The sequence below is a fragment of the Pelobates fuscus genome, chromosome 1 (genome assembly GCF_036172605.1).
Source record: "Pelobates fuscus isolate aPelFus1 chromosome 1, aPelFus1.pri, whole genome shotgun sequence".
Lineage (NCBI taxonomy): Eukaryota > Metazoa > Chordata > Amphibia > Anura > Pelobatidae > Pelobates > Pelobates fuscus.
The window spans coordinates 226,846,359-226,866,472 of NC_086317.1; positions in this window are offsets into that span (position 1 = coordinate 226,846,359).

Here is a 20,114-nt window from a genome sequence, read left to right on the forward strand (position 1 = left end):
TACTGACACACACATACACTGACATACAAATATATACTGGCAGACATACTGACATACATACATACACACACAGGCACATACACTGACATATATAATGACACACACACAAACACATACACTGACAGATATACTGACACACACAGACACATACACTGACAGACGTATTGATACACACACAGACAGGCATACTGACATACACATAGACAGACGTACTGGCACATACACACAGACAGACATTAAAACATTCACAGATACATACTGACACACACATGCACTGACACACATGTATACTGGCAGACATACTGACACACACACAGACATACATACACACAGACACATACACTGACAGATATACTGACACACACAGACACATACACTGACAGACGTATTGACACAAACACACACGCAGACATACATACGAACACAGACACATACACTGACAGATATACTGACACACACAGACACATACACTGACAGACATATTGACACACACACACAAGCATGCTGACACACACACAGAGGCATACTGACATACACATAGACAGAAATAATGAGACACACAGGCCTACTTACATTCACACACACATACATACACAGAAAGACATACATACACACAAGCATACACTTAGCCACCCTCCAGGTTCTTACCTTTTTCTGGAGGGTGGTTTCCCTGGTCCAGTGGCAGGCTGAGGCAGATGGGAGTTCTCCTCTGGAACTCCCCTCTTCCTGCCATTCTACACCCGCGCGGCTGTGCTCTCCATCGGGAGGAAGTGGCGTCACTTCCTCCCAGCTGGTACAGGAAGGGGCCCGGTCGCGCTGTTTAAGCGTCACAGCGCCAGACCGGCCTCTGCTCACACATGCTCCCTGGGTGGCCCTTAGTGCATGAGCCACCCGGGTGGCCTCCTTAGTGTGCGGGCCGATGCGGCTCTGTGCAGCCACACCGCCCGGGCCATGGGGGCAGCGCAAATCACGGGGCCCACGGGGCAGCTGCTCTGGGCACCCCAGGAGCAACTGGGCCCGGGGCAGCTGCCCCGTTTGCCCCGCGTTAAAGACAGCCCTGCGCACAGCCCAAATCTATGCAACTGTTTTGGGCAGGAAAATGTGCTTGCGGTCGGTCATAAAGGACTCCCAGCTAACTTTTGATCTACTGGATGGATTTGTCTGATTTTTGAGAGTGTTTATGTTTAAAGTGTGCTGATTCTGAATATGTAATATGTTTTATGAAGATTGGACATATATTTTTAAAGCTATAGTACATGTATAAAAACTGTATTTTTCCTGCTTGTGATAATTATGTTAACCCATTGTGTACCATAATTATATCACAGGCAGAGGGGAGTATTTTGTGTATAATTGCTGGGAGTGTTTTCTGTAATGTACCCTGTGGGCATTACTATGTGTGTAGATTGTGAATAAAAGAGGCTGTTTGTGCCAGTACATTCAGTTCTGCTTGACCTCAAAATGAAGTGTTGTCTCGTTATTGGGGGAAATGGATTGTATACTGATTGCCAGGAGTATAAGCTGTATGCTTATATATGCTATATATGCTTTTCCTGTTCAGCTGTTTATAGCATTCATATGCTTGAGAGCATTCGTATGCTTCTCCAGTTCAGTGGTTGTGGTGTCTGCTGCAGTGCTTGGAGTCCTCAGGAAGCGCTAGAAGCATCCTTCAACGGAGGTATCCAGTCGGGGTGCCCGTCGATCCATTACAAACCAAAATTAGATTTAAAGTCTGGGATCTGGTTTATAAAACAATCAGACCATCTACAAACTGATCCAGACCCACTCCTATCTCAGTGCTAAAATATTGGCTACTGGATTTAGATCTGGAATATTGGAAGTCCCATTTCATTAAACATGTTGATGATTTTTATTTGGCTAATTCCCTTATGCCATTCAACTGATTAAACGAGAAAATGTATTTAGACGTTTTGTTGCCACAATATATGTAGAGATCTCCACTATAATAGAAAAACATGAAAGGGGGGTGCTATATAGACATAAAATACTTATATCTGTACAACGAAGGTCTCTCAGCTGATAATCAAATCAATCTAGAAAAACAAAACAGATTGCACATAGCATAATACTGTATGAGGAAAAATAGAATGGATAATGGTGGTATTGGGTCACTCACGATAAACAGAGCCTATTATAGCAGTTAATCTCCACTATAATGTATAATCACTTTAGGGCTTCTATAATTTATAATCACTTTCAGAGTCTTTACATAGTAAACATGTCAAGTTTAAAAAAAAAGGGAAATGAATAAAGAATTTGAATTGGAGGAATGGTTTAATTTTTTTTATTAGCATTAAAAGGCATTACTCAATGTGTCGCTCACCTAGAAAATGTCACGATCCGGGGAACCCAACACGCTAACACACACACACACACACAGAAAATGTGCAGTACCGGACCTTAGAGTGGCCGGGCTAAGCACACACAGAATAGTCAGGAGACAAGCCGAGTAAGGGGAACCAAAAGACAGAATAACGAGAAACAAGCCGAGGTCAAAGGGTAGGAGAAAGTCACAAAGTCAGATTAACAAGCCAGAGAGTACGTAACCAGAAACACAAGTTCAGTATCGATACTAGTAAGCAAAGACCACAACAGGGCACAGAGAGACAGGAAAGGTAAGTATTTAAATCCTAGCCTGAATCCTGATTGGATAACCTCCAATCAGTATTAACAAACACACCTGGGGGATATCTATACCCCCCACTGTGATTGTTGCGCTGTAGCTTTAACGCCGGGTCACGTGAGTGACCCCGGCGTTTAGATAATGGTGCCGGCTCCCGCTGCCGCTGGGAGGAGGAGAGGAGGACGCGAGCGGCGTGTCAAGAGGAGAGGACGCCGCTCGCTTACCGGTAAGGGGAGGGGGGGACCGCGGGCGGCGACGGACCGAGGGTGAGTGCTGCGAGAGGATTGCAGCCTCCCCTCACAGCCGCCCACGGAGCCCTGACATAATCCCCCCTTGAGGACCGCCCGGAGGGCGGGAAGCCGAAGGCTTCAAAGGAAACCGCGCATGAAAGGAGCGGATCAAAGAGGGAGCGTTCAAGTCAGAGACAGAAACCCACGACCGCTCCTCACGGCCGTAACCCTTCCAATCAACTAGATACTGCAACCGACCTCGAGAGAAACGAGAATTTTGGAGAGCAGCCACCTCGTACACGTCACAAGAGACCGCGCAGAGGGCATCGGAACGCCTGAGAGACCCAGAGAACCGATTACAGAGCCAGGGCTTCAAAAGGGAGGTGTGCAAGGTGTTAGGTATACGCATGGAAGGAGGCAAGGCCAGGGAGTAGGACACAGGATTCACCCTACGCAACACCTTATAGGGACCAAGGAACTTGGGCGCAAACTTCATCGAGGGAACCCTAAGGCGGAGATTCCTAGAGGACAACCAAACCCTATCCCCCGGAGCATAAGAAGGAGCCGCACACCTACGACGATCAGCAAATCTCTTTTGAGCAGTAGCTGCACGACAAAGAGCAGCATGGACCTGATCCCACATCTTCCGTAAGGAGGCGAGGTGCTCGTCCAAAAGATGGTAACTAAACCCATCTCAATTATTTAATGATGAATCTACTAGCTTCTTGTACATGTTAGAAAGGGTGTGGCCAAACAAATATTCCAAAACGAACAGTGGATCAGCTAGATAAATATAATTGAACTAGGAGATAAATATAATTGAAGTAGAACATGCAATTGGCAGATTGACGACTACAAAAAGTTTTTAAAAATAGGTAGCAAAGCACCTTATTTGACCATGGCTTTTAATGAAATTGCAAATAAAGGGAAAGCTTGAGAAGAACTATTAAAGGGGTTTATGCCAGGGAGATCTTATTGTAATAATTCTCATAGAATGATTGACATTTTGGATTTGGTGGAGGTCAGGGGTTTCCCCTCCTGACTCTGTTTATTGTCGCTGAAGTGGCCTTTGATAGAGTGGGATGGGTTTGCCCCAAAAAGGCACTATCTCCCTTTGGTTTTATGGGTTGGCTTTTAGAGGCAGTAAAAGCATTATACACCTCACCTTTGGCCATAGTACTAGGATACAACTATTAGGATGGCACCCAACAAGGCTGCCCACTCTCTCCTTTGTTATATATTTTATCTATCGAGCCCTTGGTGATAAACATCAGAAACAATCATTTAATTATAGGTATTGCAAACATAAATGAAGAAATTAAACTTGGTCTGTACGCAGATGACCTACTTATCACCCAGTTCTCCCGGTTTAACTGTAAAGGATTTATGCAAAGATAATGAGATTCTAGCATTTAGTCTCTTAGCTATGAAACTAAATATACCTAATCAAGATATCTGCAATTATCTATGAATCAAACGTTTCCTAAATATGCAAATGTTACATTTGAATGAGGATAATGAAGGTATTATGAAAAAGGTTTTCAGTGGTAGGTCTGTGAATAAGATATATTCTCTTACAAAGTTACTCTTAAGTTCAAGATATAATTCAACTATTCCTCTGGCTTTAAAAAAACGGGAGAGGGAGCTAAATATAATATTAGGTTTTACTGAATGGCATGTCTCTTTCCCTAAAACTAGGAAGGTTATCCACTGTCTAAATATTTTAGAAACACATGTAAAGATACTACAAAGGTTATATATGGTCCCTGATAGATTAACAAAAATATTATTTTCAAATTCTCCGTTATGTTGATGTGGTAAATCAAAGGGAACAATGGTTTACATTTGGTGGAGTTGCTCCATTATTTCTCAATTTTGGAAATATGTTTATATCTTTAATTAATTGCTAGGGGATACTCATCTCCCTAGTAAACCTCAGGTTGCCCTCCTACACCAAAATTGGGGAAGAACAAATTTGATATCAAAGATAGTGATCACACACTGATAAATGGCAGCCAAGAAGTAATCGCCAGATATGTATGTTAACCTAGTTCATGACAAGTGTTGAGATCAGGCTGACTAAAGTACAAAATATGGATTTATTTTTCGATAGATCGCATTTGTGTGAGAGTGAATGTTTGTCTTTTTTATTTTTTTGTCTATTTATTATAGTTTTGTGAAAAAATCTCAATAAAGATTAAAAGACTCTAGAAAAAAGGCATTACTCAATACGTCACTTACCTGGAAAAGATGGTACCTAACCCCATCTCAGTTATTTAAGATGAACCTACTAGCCTCTTGTACATCTGGTACTCTGGTTCTCTGTACCTGTCAGGGTACCTGTGGTCTCTACCTCCAAAAGAGGTAGAGACTTAGCTGTTCCACCATCCAGACGGTCTGATGACTCCCTTCCCCGCGGTCTATCCGGTCATGCAAGGCCGGCCGCGAGGGAGTGACTGCCTTTTACACCATCTAGGCAGGAAGTCATCATCAGGACACTCCCCCGGATCGACCTGTCAGTCAATTGCTGCAGGACCAATCAGGACGTCTCGGAGGTGTGGTTACTGCTCTGAACAGGGTATTTAACAGAGCTTCTTTCATTAGCTCATTGCCCTGTCGTGGTTCTAGCTTGTTCTAGTCACTCAGTGCTTGTGTTTTCTATTATCCCTTTTGGTTTTGACCCGGCTTGTTTACCTTACTCTGCTTATCTCTGTTACCCTTGATTCGGCTTGTCTCTCGCTTACCTGTCTTCCGTTACCCTCGACCTCGGCTTGTCTTTGACCATTCTATTCTGTACTACTTACGTTAGTCCGGCCATTCTAAGGTCCGGTATACGTATCTGGCTACTGTTTGTACTCTGCGTGTTGGATCCCTGTCCCGATCCTGACATTACGACAGGGCCAATGGATCCTGCAAGTACAAACAGTCAGCTGGCTTCTCCTGATCCTAGGTTTGAAGCCATGGATCACAGAATGGATCAGATGGCGCTTGCGCTACAGGCTCTATTATCTCATGCCAATAACCCACCAGAGGAGATACGTAATACCCCTGTTTCTCCTGTCAGTTTAGGTCTAGAGGTAGCCACAGTGGGTGCTTCTTCTCGCATTACCCCCCCAGTACGCTATGGTGGGGCTCCTGAGAAGTGTCGTGGTTTTTTAAACCAAATTAGTATCCACTTTGAATTGCAACCTCGCTCTTATCCTACAGATAGGGCAAAGGTAGGATTTATTATCACCCTACTTATTGAGAAAGCTCTGAGATGGGCCAACCCACTATGGGAGAACGATAACCCATTAGTGTATAACTATAACGCATTTGTAGCTGCTTTTAGAAGAACATTTGATCCTCCAGGTAGAAAGGTTAATGCAGCCAGATTACTGTTGCGCCTGAGACAGGAGAACCGAACACTGGTGGATTATGCACTAGAGTTCAGGTCTCTGGCGTCAGAAGTCAAGTGGAATGAGCAGGCGTATATGGATGTATTTTTGAATGGCCTATCTGAAGTAATCCTTGATGAGGTTGCTACCAGAGAACTCCCTGAGAATTTAGAAGATTTAATTTCGTTCATCTCTCGTATAGATGAACGTTTAAGAGAGAGACAGAACACTCGAGAGAGGAACCGGAGACCTTCTTTTAGGTTAGTCCCCGCTTTTCCAAGTCCTGACTCCATGGTATCTTTGCTTCCTGAACCTATGCAGATAGGTTATACCCGCCTCTCTGAGGAGGAAAGACAGTACAGGAGAAGAGAGGGTTTGTGTATGTATTGTGGAGCCAAGGGCCATTTACTCTCGAACTGTCCTAACCGTCCGGGAAACGCTCGCACCTAAGTCTCTCTAGAGGACAAGCCTTGGGTGTTTCTATTTTGTCCTCTACTCCTAATTATAAAGATCACAGGCTTCTGCTACCAGTTTCCTTAACTTGGGAGAAGGAAGTAGTAAGGGCTATGGCATTGATAGATTCCGGTGCTGCTGAGAATTTTATCGACCAAGCCTTTGCTATTAAGAACAATTTCCCATCCCAGCTAAGGGAGACACCCTTGGCCGTTGAGGCCATAGATGGTAGACCACTACTAGACCCTGTTATCTTTCGTGAAACCATACCCATTAGTTTAAATGTTGGTATCCTACACGTGGAGAATTTATCTCTTTTGCTCATTTCATCCCCTTCCGTTCCCATAGTTCTGGGGTACCCATGGTTGAAGAAACATAACCCTATTATCGATTGGGAGTTAGGGGAGATACTCTCGTGGGGCCAGGGTTGCCAGGATAGGTGTTTATGCAAGGTTTCTCCATTAGCTAATGTTAACATACCTGAGACTCCTATTCAGTCCACAGAAAGACAGATACCAGACCTTTACCTAGACTTAAAGGCAGTATTTGACAAGAAGAATGCCGATTCTTTGCCGCCACACAGGCCATTTGATTGTAAAATTAAGCTTCTACCTGGGACTATGCCTCCGAGGGGCCATGTATATCCTTTGTCTGTTCAGGAAAACTTGGTTCTAGAGGAGTATATTCGGGAGAATTTAGAAAAGGGATTCATTAGGAGGTCTTCTTCCCCGGCCGGGGCTGTGTTATTTTTCGTTAAGAAAAAGGATGACACGCTGAGACCTTGTATCGATTACCGAGGCTTGAATAAAATAACTGTCAGAAATGCCTATCCTATTCCACTTATTACCGAGTTATTTGATCGTCTTAAGGGCTCCAAAATCTTCACCAAGTTAGATCTCAGAGGGGCATATAATTTAGTGAGAGTCCAGCAGGGACACGAGTGGATGACGGCGTTCAATACTCGGTACGGTCACTATGAATACACAGTTATGCCGTTTGGACTTTGCAATGCTCCTGCAGTATTTCAGGATCTGATTAATGAGGTACTTAGAGAGTTTCAACATGATTGTGTCATTGTCTACCTAGACGACATACTGATACACTCTAGGGAGATTGAAACTCACCATAGACAGGTCAGAGCGGTATTACAGAAACTTCTGCAACATGGTCTATACTGTAAATTGGAAAAATGCAGCTTTGATCAGTCTCAGATAGATTTTCTTGGTTACGTGATTTCTGGGGAAGGTTTTAAGATGGACCCTGACAAACTCCAGTCTATTTTAGATTGGCCATTACCTAAGGGACTCAAGGCTATTCAGAGGTTTATTGGTTTCTCCAATTATTATAGGCGCTTCATTAAGGGTTACTCGTCTATTATTGCGCCCATTACCAATATGACCAAACAGGGGGCAGAAACTAAGACGTGGTCTCCTGAAGCTCTCGCTGCTTTCAAGAGGCTCAAAGAACTTTTTGCTTCTGCTCCAATATTAGTCCATCCTGATACGACTTTGCCGTTTCTACTCGAGGTCGATGCCTCTGAGACAGGAGTAGGTGCGGTTCTGTCACAAAGATTAGCGGTAGATAAACCATTACACCCGTGTGGTTTTTTTTCCAGGAAACTTTCTGGGGCTGAGAGCAGATATGACATCGGAGACAGGGAACTGTTAGCAGTCATTAAAGCCTTAAAGGAGTGGAGACATTTGTTGGAGGGGACCCTACACCCTATTACGATTTTGACAGACCACAAAAACTTGTCATATATTGGGGAGGCTAAGCGCTTATCCTCTAGACAAGCTCGTTGGTCCTTATTCCTGACTCACTTCAATTATGTACTGACTTACAGACCTGGTTCTAAAAACTCTAAAGCCGATGCATTATCTCGCCAATATGAACCTTCTACTGTACCTGAACCAGTTCTTTCTTCTATAGTTCCGAAGTGCAATATCATTGCTAATACGAATCTCAGGATTCATTCTCCATTACTGGCCGAGATCATTAAGTTGCAACATCTCGCACCTAAACAGACCCCTGCGGGTCATCATTTCGTTCCTCCTGCTTTTCAACTGGAACTTTTACAGTGTTTACATAATAGCAAGATGGCGGGACATCCTGGTATTCGCAAAACTTACGCCTTGATCTCTAAGGACTTCTGGTGGTCTACTTTACGGAGGGATGTTGAGGAGTTCATCGCTGCATGTGAAGTTTGTACTAAAACCAAACAACCCCATACGCTTCCATGTGGACTCCTGCAACCCTTGGAGGTTCCAGAGAAACCATGGTCCTGTTTGGCCATGGACTTTATTGTCGATCTACCTATCTCTAAAAGACAGACTGTTATCCTCACCGTGGTTGACAGGTTTACTAGGATGGCACACTTCATTCCCCTGCCTAAACTTCCGTCTTCTCCCGAATTGGCAGAGATATTCGCCAAGGAGATTTTTCGCCTACATGGGATACCCTCTCAAATTGTATCGGACAGAGGCTCCCAATTTGTTTCCCGCTTTTGGAGGTCCTTCTGCTCTCAACTTGGTATTAAATTAAACTTTTCTTCTGCCTATCATCCTCAGTCTAACGGAGCTGCTGAACGTACCAACCAGAAAATTGAACAATATTTACGATGCTTTGTTTCTGAACACCAGGATGATTGGGTCGGTTTGATTCCTTGGGCGGAGTTTGCACACAACAATCTCGTTTGCGATTCTACTCATTCAAGCCCCTTCTTCATGAATTATGGTTTTCATCCGTCTATTCTTCCTTCGGATTCTCCTTCCCAGGGGGTGCCGTCAGTTGATGTTCATGTTGCCAATTTGAGGAAGTTGTGGGATCAAACTCGACAAATCCTTGTGCACAACTCTATGTTGGTCAAGAAACACGCTGATAAACGTAGAAGGGCGGCTCCGGTCTTTGTTCCAGGTGATAGGGTATGGCTGAGCACGAGGAACATCCGTTTAAAAGTGCCCTCCATGAAGTTCGCTCCTCGTTATATTGGACCCTACAGGGTGCTGACCCGTATCAATCCGGTTGCGTATCGTTTAGCTCTTCCTAATACCTTACGCATTCCGAACTCGTTTCACGTTTCATTGCTGAAACCACTCATATGTAACAGATTTTCCTCCACAATAGCCCCTCCTCGCTCCGTTCAGGTGGAGGGTCAGGAGGAGTATGAGGTCAACTCTATTATTGATTCTCGAATCTCCCGGGGGAGAGTACAATATCTGGTTGATTGGAAGGGATATGGTCCTGAGGAGAGGAGTTGGGTACCTCAGGAGGATGTTCATGCTCCCCGTCTCCGCAGGGCGTATCACTCTCGCTTCCCATCTCGTCCCGGTTCATTCCGCCCGGTGGGCGTATCTGAGAGGGGGGGTACTGTCAGGGTACCTGTGGTCTCTACCTCCAAAAGAGGTAGAGACTTAGCTGTTCCACCATCCAGACGGTCTGATGACTCCCTTCCCCGCGGTCTATCCGGTCATGCAAGGCCGGCCGCGAGGGAGTGACTGCCTTTTACACCATCTAGGCAGGAAGTCATCATCAGGACACTCCCCCGGATCGACCTGACCTTACTCTGCTTATCTCTGTTACCCTTGATTCGGCTTGTCTCTCGCTTACCTGTCTTCCGTTACCCTCGACCTCGGCTTGTCTTTGACCATTCTATTCTGTACTACTTACGTTAGTCCGCCCATTCTAAGGTCCGATATACGTATCTGGCTACTGTTTGTACTCTGCGTGTTGGATCCCTGTCCCGATCCTGACAGTACCATATTTTTGGTCATGTTTAGATAAGAAATGTTTGGGATGCTATTCATAATTTAGTTAAAATGATTGATGGGTACATAATTACATTGTCAACTGAACCATGTCTATTTATAAAATGTCCTAATAACATAAATAACATAGATAAACAGAATTCTCCTAGATCACTTTCCTGTAGTATTCACCATTACTGGAAAGTCCCTGAAATACCATCAAAAACATACGTTTTTTACTTGTTATTCGAAAATAAAGATGTGAGTTGGCATTCAGACCACCATCAGTTATTGTTGATTTACCAAGACATCAAAGGGCTATGTTGAAAGAGTGAGTATCATTTATAAATATTTTGTAATTTGTCCCATACATGTATATATCATTGGATGATATATTTATTTGGTTGTTTGTTTGTTTTTGTTTTATCCTCTTTCTTTCTATTATTATTATTATTATTATAGTTTATGGTTTTTTTTACAAAATTGTTTGTATTTTCAATAAAAACAATTTGATAGAAAATGTGTATTTTCTGTTAAAATAGTGTTTTATAGCTCAACACAGAAAAAATAAAACTTTATTCCAAGCACTAATAAATCTAAAACACCAAACTCAGCCTCTAACACCATTCCTTGTCACACTCCATTTATATCTAGTATAAGTTACAAGGAAATGATAATAAGGTTATATGCCTACAAAGCCAATAGAAGATGAATTGTACTTAATTATGCCATCCATTAAGATAACCCAATGACAATAACTTCATTGTAAAAATTCCATCACTTTTCGCAGTCTCAACAATTGCATTAGCAAAAAAAAGAAGGAAATATAATTTACTTTTAATGTTAAGTTTAATAACCCAATACACTCTATCATTTGACTTTGCTGGCAGTGTAGAAGGTGCTGTTAAATATAATTAAACCCTAAATGAGATTTTCTTGCTAGCAGCTCAATTTCTATAAAACACATTGTAAGGACAGGCTTCAATTACAATATATATGTGTATATGTATCTCCCTGTCTCTCATATATATATATATATACATATTGCATTTGTATATGTGTGCGGATAGATGGATAGATAGATGGATAGATCGATAGATAGATAGATAGATTTGGGTGTTAAAGGGTTACTCCAAGCTTCATGACCACTTGAGTGATTTGAATTGGTCATAGTGCTTGGAATTTGTAAGTGCTGCATTTCAATATGAAAGGCTGTACTACACAGCATCATTAGTATATTATTAGCCAGCCCAGAGCAAGAGTTAAGGGATGACCAATGTCAATTCTATTGCATTCACAGAGGGTAATTTAAAGCAATAATTCGATACCCTTAGTTGATGAATGACTTATAGGATTGGCATCTGACTTCTAAAAGGGTTTTCACTATTACGAGGGGACAACACCAGGGTAGTACTGGGATCATAACCACTAGACGAGGCTGTAGTGGTTATAATGCTCGGAGTAACTCCTAAAGCAGGCCTAGGCAACCTTCGGCACTCCAGATGTTTTGGAATACACCTCCCATGATGCTTTGCCAGCATTATGGGTGTAAGAGCATTATGGGGGATATAGTCCACAACATCTGGAGTGCCGAAGGTTGCCTATCCCTGTCCTAAAGCACACCCAAGTCTCCTTGAAAAAATACTCAATCTAGAGATAGATGTAACTTTAAATTTGGCGGTCTAGATGATGTATTTAGGTTTTTTAACTCACAATTATTGTAATTTTATGTTTGCAGCCAACACTGTCTATGTTACATTGGTTTTCCATTGAATCCCTTACAGACTTTGGTTACAGTTACGTTTTGCTTATCACAAATGTCTTTGCAAGAGGTAGTAAAGATTGTCCAAGTCTTTTGAAAAAACATATTGATACTTCTTACTTGTGGCAACATACTTGTTGTATTGTATTCTTATACCTGAAGTGTATATACTACATTGATCCCACTTCCCTTTTACAGGTAATTTTTTTGTACAGATTTTCCAATATCCCTACCAGGTAATAACATTTATTTTCCAGACGTTATAACAAGAGGTTTGAAAACACAAACTCATTCCAAATGATTTCATCATCATGAGCACAGTTATTCTGTCAATCCATTCATTGTAGGCAACAGTTAACAAAATAATTAAACCTGTACGAAGTCATCATGAATTGTGCATATCCATCAGTGCACTTTCAGCACAGGAAAGAGCAGTTGTTGCAATAATTCTTTGGCTCTCTGTTAGTGACTATTGTCATGTTAGTTTTTTTTATTAATATTAAATTGCAAAGGAGCACACCTAAAGGAAAAAACAAACACCTGTATTAAATGCATACTAAATACGCCAACAAAAATATTAAAGGGACACTATAGTCACCCAGACCACTTCAGCTCAATGAAGTGGTCTGGGTGCCAGGTCCCTCAGGTTTTAACCCTGCAGATGCAAACATTGCAGGGTTAAGCCAGCCTCTAGTGGCTTTCTTCCGGACAGCCACTAGAGGTGCATCTGCGATGCTGGAGGCATATTATGCCTCCATCGCGCAGAGCGTCTATAGTAAGCATTGAGAAATGCTTTCCTATGGACACTTTGAATGCGCGCCCAGAACTTGCCGCACATGCGCATTCGGCTCCGCTGATGTCGGCAGAGGGAGCTGACGTCGGCGGGGGAGGAGAGGTCACCAGCGCCAAGGGATCCTGGCACTGGAATAAGGTAAGCTGTTGAAGGGCTTTTAGCCCCTTCAGCGCCACGGGAGGGGGGCTCTGAGGGTGGGGACACCCTCAGGGCACTATAGTGTTAGGAAAACCGCTTTGTTTTCCTGACACTATAGTGATCCTTTAACCCCTTAAGGACCAAACTTCTGGAGTAAAAGGGAATCATGACATGTCACACATGTCATGTGTCCTTAAGGGGTTAAACCAGAAAATATATCTAAAGAATATCCAGATTCACTCCCCAAAAATTGGGTGGTAAATCACTTAACAAAATAATACATAACTAACCAGAAAATGATCAAGAAAAATCTGAAGGAAAACACTGATAATTAATTAAAAAAAAAAAGAAGAAGAAATAGGGAAACAAATATTTGCATACTTATACCAGTATACAAAGTAAATACGTACCAAACAACTGAATCAATGCAAAAAAATACAAGTATATAAAGTGAAAAGAAAAGGGCATTACTACAAGTCCCAGAAAAAAAGATAAAGCCCCAATGTTTTGGTGTGAAGCCTTTGTCAAAGAGCATGATATATATACCTGAGAATAATTACTCAATAGAATACACCTAAAGAGAAAATGAGCAGCCATTCATTAGGAATAACCCTCCCAGCCATGTTCCAAAGGTCATGGTTGTCAGGGAAACTGTAAACACATAAATAATACATAAGATCCCAAATGATTAACATATTCTTCAGATCCTGATATTAGAATTAAACAATATGGCACATAAGCCTACCTCAGAAAAGCTGATCGCATGTGCCTCGATCTTGTAAGTTGGTCGTTTAAACCCTGCAATTGGACGTACCTGCAACCAACTTACAAGATCGACGAGCGTACAATCAGCTTTTCTGAACTTTCATCTTTTTTTCTTGTGAGACCTGTGGTATCTCCCTATTCTCCTAACTTTATATACTTGTATTTTTATTGCATTGATTCAGTAGTTTGGTACGTGTTATTTATTTTGAATGCTGGTATAAGTGTGCAGACAATTGTTTCCCAATTTATTTATTTTTATTTTTTTTATTAAAATCACTTTTTGCCTCCTTTCATATTTTGTTATTGATTGTATCTGGTTTGTTATGTATTATTTTGTTAAGTGATTAACTTTTAATTTACTGTTGGGGGAGTGAATTTGGATATTGTTTAGATATATTTTCTGGTTTATAATATTTTTATGAGTATGTAGTATTTACTGAATACATGTAATAAAGGTGTTTGATTTTTCCTTAGGGTGTGCTCCTTATGTGATTTACTATTGATTGATTTTTGGACTCTGGGAGGACAGAGTTCCCAAGCGAGTACCAATGTGTTATATATTTCAATTCTTATTGATTAGACTTCATTTTACTAGAGTGCCCTCTTGTCTGATTGTTATTTTCATATTAGTTTTTTTTTTATATCAGAAATAAATAACATCACTTGAAATTTTTGTAACTTTGAAGCAACCCTTCATTTGTTTTTGTCACTTCTAAAGGCATTGAAAGCTAGGCTATAAATAAGGACTGAATTCTTCTATTTTCCCCCACAACCTTCTGGGTTTTATATATTTAGCAAATACCACTGATAGGAATATCGCTGCTTGGTGTGCTGCTTGGCCGAGGATTGCAGCAGAGGTAAGGTATAATTACCTGATGCTGTCCCCTGCAGATGCCGTCCACTGCAGTACTTTGATCTTCAGATCCTGCCTCTTCATCTGCCAGGAGACCTCATCAGTGCTTGCACATTAGCAAGAGTAAAATACTGATATCTGTGGTGAATCCTGCAAGAACAAAGGTGTCTCCATAAACAGTATCTCGCTCATTGTGTTAGCAACAACTCTAGGAAGTGGCAAAACTTGACGGTAGTTGCTCCATTTTTTTTCAACTTGAGATTTACCATATGACAAAGAATTGGTAAGTTGTTTTAGTCTCGCGGTATTTGTAAAAGCTTCTCTGAAACTGCTAGGTTTTCAGCTGCAGGGAGCTGAAGTGGTCTGGGTGTCTAAAGTGGTGCTTTAATACGATATGGTCATATAGTGGAACTGGATCCCCATATTTGTTTTCCGTGATAGGAGTTTTTAAGTAGCCTTATAAGATTATACATGTCTTTTTATGTGTGCACCGTAACCTAATTTATTCATAGATCAAGTGAAAATTGACTGTAACGGATCGCCTGGCACCCCGACTTGGTACCTCCGTTAATGGATGCTCCTAGCGCTTCCAGAGGACTCCAAGCACTCCACCAGACACCATAAGCACCGCAGGCTGCAGCTATCTCCCTTCAGAACGAAGCAGGAACAAGCTCTTACAAGAGCTCAGTGATTATAGCAAGGGAATATGCCTAGCATAGCAATCCCTTGTAGCAGATTCCCCCAATAAGACACAGGACTCAAGTTGAGGGTAAAACAGGAACTCTGGACTGGCTCATCCAGCCTGGCTTTTATTTCCAACTCACACATACAGGCCACACCCAGGGGGAGGCATAAAAGAACCAATGACATAGATGTTACCTCCCACACATCCCCTCCCCTTAGTGTGACACATAATCCCATTATGCATACAGTGTAACATATACTTTTACACAACTTTCATAACTTTAAAACCATACATCACATTCACATAAAAATACATATCCACAATCAATCCATTCAGGGGAACAACATATTAAAAAATGGCATGAATCCGACCAGGGGTTAAAAAGTTACTAAAAGTATCTTTTGTTCCTTTCTGGCTGGCAGAAAAACATCCCCACAATGCACCCTGGTTTCCTCCCTTCTGCCCTGGAGTTAATTGGAGAAGTAATCCAATTACCCAGGACTAAATGCAGACTCCATTAACCACATGGTTGCAAAACAACATAAAACACTTTAAAATACATAAAGTCACATTTACACATAACACACAGACATTTCACCTATCCCCAGATAGCTGGGATCTGCACGCACAAAACTACCGAATAGCGCGCAGATCCTACTCACACAGTACAATTGCCATGGAGCTAAAGTCTTTCCCATAGTCTTTCATTATATAGATAGGCTCCATGGTATGGCTATCTGGGGTATCACATTCCCATAAAGTCTGGTCCATAGTCCAAAGGCAAGAGGCGGGCAAGCAGCCCCCTCCAAGGACACGTGGCGAGTTCGGTTTCGCCACACTTCTCCCCTTTACCCCCCAGACTAACAGGGTATCTGACCTCCTGCCGGTCCGTGCCCTGGTTAGTCCAGCAACCCACCCATGAAGCACAAACAGCAGTACCTCCCACCCACAATAACTGGTTACTACACCTGGGTAGAGGAGAACTTTGTCCAGGTCCAGGTGCCTCACCACGGCTGTGTGGGGGACTGGTAGTCTGCCTTGGTGGGTTGCTGAGTGGGCAGAGACCAGCGGTACTCTGCCCTGGTGCCAGCGCTACCACTGAAGTAGCCTGATTGGAGCCTGGTTGTGGGAGGGGGAGACCGACCGTCTCCCCTCTGGGTACATAGCTCTGCTGCTGGAGACAGACTGTCTCCCCTTTGGCTAAACAGCCCTGTCGTGGGGGGGCAGGACCGACCATCCCTACCCCCTGTGCTGGAAGTGCAGAGACCACTGTCCCATCTGCACAGGTGTGGGGCTTACAGTCTCCCCCTGGTACATTAAGCTGCCGCTGGGGAGAGGTGGTAACCAGCTCCTCTCCCATTAGAACACTCTGCCGCTGGGGAATGGAGACTGGGCTCTCTATTCCCTGTACATTAATGATCCGCCGCTGGGGAGAGATGGTAACAATCTCCTCTCCCATACATACTTTCCGCCTTTGTGGAGGGAGACTGACTGTCTCTCCTCCCAATACATTGTCCTGCTGCTGGGGGGGGAGGTCGATGCTCTCCACTTTCTGTAACTCCAGCTCTAGTTGGGGATCTGGGCCGGTTGCCCAGCATCCCTGTAGGGCCGGTGGAGAGATCTCGGTCCCATCTCCACCTGCCTGCAGGGGGTCCTCCCAGGACCAGTCTATGAGGTCCTCTACCTCGGGTACCTCTGGTTGCTGTTGGGGAGGGAGACGGGTTGTCTCTTCCTCCAATAACCCATTCTGCCGCTGAGGAGTGAGACCGACTGTCTCCCCTCCCTGTAAAACATACTGCCGCTGGGGATCTGGGCCGGGTGCCCAGCATCCCTGTAGGGCCGGTAGAGAGACCTCGGTCCCATCTCCACCGGCCACTTCGGTTTCTTCCTCGTCCCACTCTACCTGTGGCTGGAGTTTCTCCCAACGTGCCCACTGGCCTTCCCTCAACGCCCTGTGTTGTAGGTTCCGGGTCACCATGTCCCACACGAACCGCACGTATTTCTCCTCTGGATTGGGTCCGTAAAACTTCAGGCGCAACCCTACCATCGTGCCAAACTCTAGTACGGAGTAGCTATACGCCATGCTTGCTGTAGCCACTGCTGGTTCCATTATGTTGCTGAAGATAGGGACGCTGCACAACTCCACACGTTACCGGTGTCTCTGAGCTGCTTCTCCTCGCACTAGGACGCCATCCCACCGCTGCCACCAATGTAACGGATCGCCTGGCACCCCGACTTGGTACCTCCGTTAATGGATGCTCCTAGCGCTTCCAGAGGACTCCAAGCACTCCACCAGACACCATAAGCACCGCAGGCTGCAGCTATCTCCCTTCAGAACGAAGCAGGAACAAGCTCTTACAAGAGCTCAGTGATTATAGCAAGGGAATATGCCTAGCATAGCAATCCCTTGTAGCAGATTCCCCCAATAAGACACAGGACTCAAGTTGAGGGTAAAACAGGAACTCTGGACTGGCTCATCCAGCCTGGCTTTTATTTCCAACTCACACATACAGGCCACACCCAGGGGGAGGCATAAAAGAACCAATGACATAGATGTTACCTCCCACACATCCCCTCCCCTTAGTGTGACACATAATCCCATTATGCATACAGTGTAACATATACTTTTACACAACTTTCATAACTTTAAAACCATACATCACATTCACATAAAAAATACATATCCACAATCAATCCATTCAGGGGAACAACATATTAAAAAATGGCATGAATCCGACCAGGGGTTAAAAAGTTACTAAAAGTATCTTTTGTTCCTTTCTGGCTGGCAGAAAAACATCCCCACAATGCACCCTGGTTTCCTCCCTTCTGCCCTGGAGTTAATTGGAGAAGTAATCCAATTACCCAGGACTAAATGCAGACTCCATTAACCACATGGTTGCAAAACAACATAAAACACTTTAAAATACATAAAGTCACATTTACACATAACACACAGACATTTCACCTATCCCCAGATAGCTGGGATCTGCACGCACAAAACTACCGAATAGCGCGCAGATCCTACTCACACAGTACAATTGCCATGGAGCTAAAGTCTTTCCCATAGTCTTTCATTATATAGATAGGCTCCATGGTATGGCTATCTGGGGTATCACATTCCCATAAAGTCTGGTCCATAGTCCAAAGGCAAGAGGCGGGCAAGCAGCCCCCTCCAAGGACACGTGGCGAGTTCGGTTTCGCCACACTGACCAAGAGGGAAAAAAAGAGAAGTTAAAAAAATATATAAATCTATATTTCTATATTATATTTTAATGAATATACAATATATAGATATTTTTACTGCTCCTCCTGTTGTAACCTCTATTGTTTAAATTTAAATTTTTATCAACTAGGAATTATTTTAACTCAGAAAAATGAACTCTGTATACAAATTCTGCTCACTTTTTCACTCACCTTGATGCTGAAATCATGTTAATTGAATTACGTACTCCTCCTGCAGCTGAAACAATTAGCAGATGCTTAGATAGAGTACTAGGGCAAATAATCCACCCTGAGAAGCTAAGGACATATGTCAAGCCAGCAGCAGGACTGACTGACTGGCACCCCCTGACTTAGTCCACAAATGTCTGCATAGAAATTATAAAAATAATATTGCCAGTGGCCCCTTTCAGCAAGTCTGCTGCATATATAGAGGGAAGGGAATATTTAATTGATTTGTTGGGCAAGACGCAGGGTAACTGTGTTATTGTCATCGTGGAACCTGCATGTCTAAACATGTATGGATGTTTGTCACAGTAAACATGTTTATTAGCTTGTGTTTCTTGTTTTATCTGACAGTGCCCCTCCTGATTCTGGTTCTGGATCTGCCCTTTGACAAAGACTGTTGTAGCAGTTGAAACATTGCTGTTGTACATTTTGGGCACCTGAATAAAAAGACACTACCTTCAAAAGGCACTGCTGGATTTAATTTTTATACTTTACTAAAAATATACTGGTTTGGCCAGAACCGGATTCCTTGCAAACATTTGTGTTTGGTATGTGTTGTTCTTATTTCTTATTTTGAAGTTGGTTGAAAGGAAAATCTGGTAAAATAGCAATGCAAATCCAATCGAATTGGTTGCTCATTACAATTTCAGAAGCTAGACGATAAATGACAATTTCAGAAGCTGACTGATCCACTGTAATTTTATACTTATATATTCTGTAAAATTATTGTTGCCAATGAACAAACAACATGTTGAATTTTTAATATTTACCTGGATTCACTGCAGGACTTTCTTATTTATATTCAAAATATATGAGTCCAGTCTATTCATTTTCAAAATAACAAGAGGTATTATCCAAAAATCTGATAACATGTGTTGTCTTAACATACATTTAATTATCATTGTTTATAAATTAATACATTTACTGTATGTGCATTTATTTATTTTTTTGGTACTTTGTTTTTTCATTTTATTTATTAATTATTTTCAGTTCAGTTTAGAGTTATGTTTTCAACATAAGGAGATGTAGCAGTGGTAATGCTGGTAATCTGTTCATTTTATTTACCACTGGTTTTATAAGAGAGTCATAAATGAAGCCGATATGATACCTCTATTACCAAGTCCATTTCATTTAAAATCAGAAAACAAAATAAGTAAAAACAAACAAAAAAGAAACCATAACATTTACAAAGTTATATGTTATATGGGATGCACAAGTAGCATA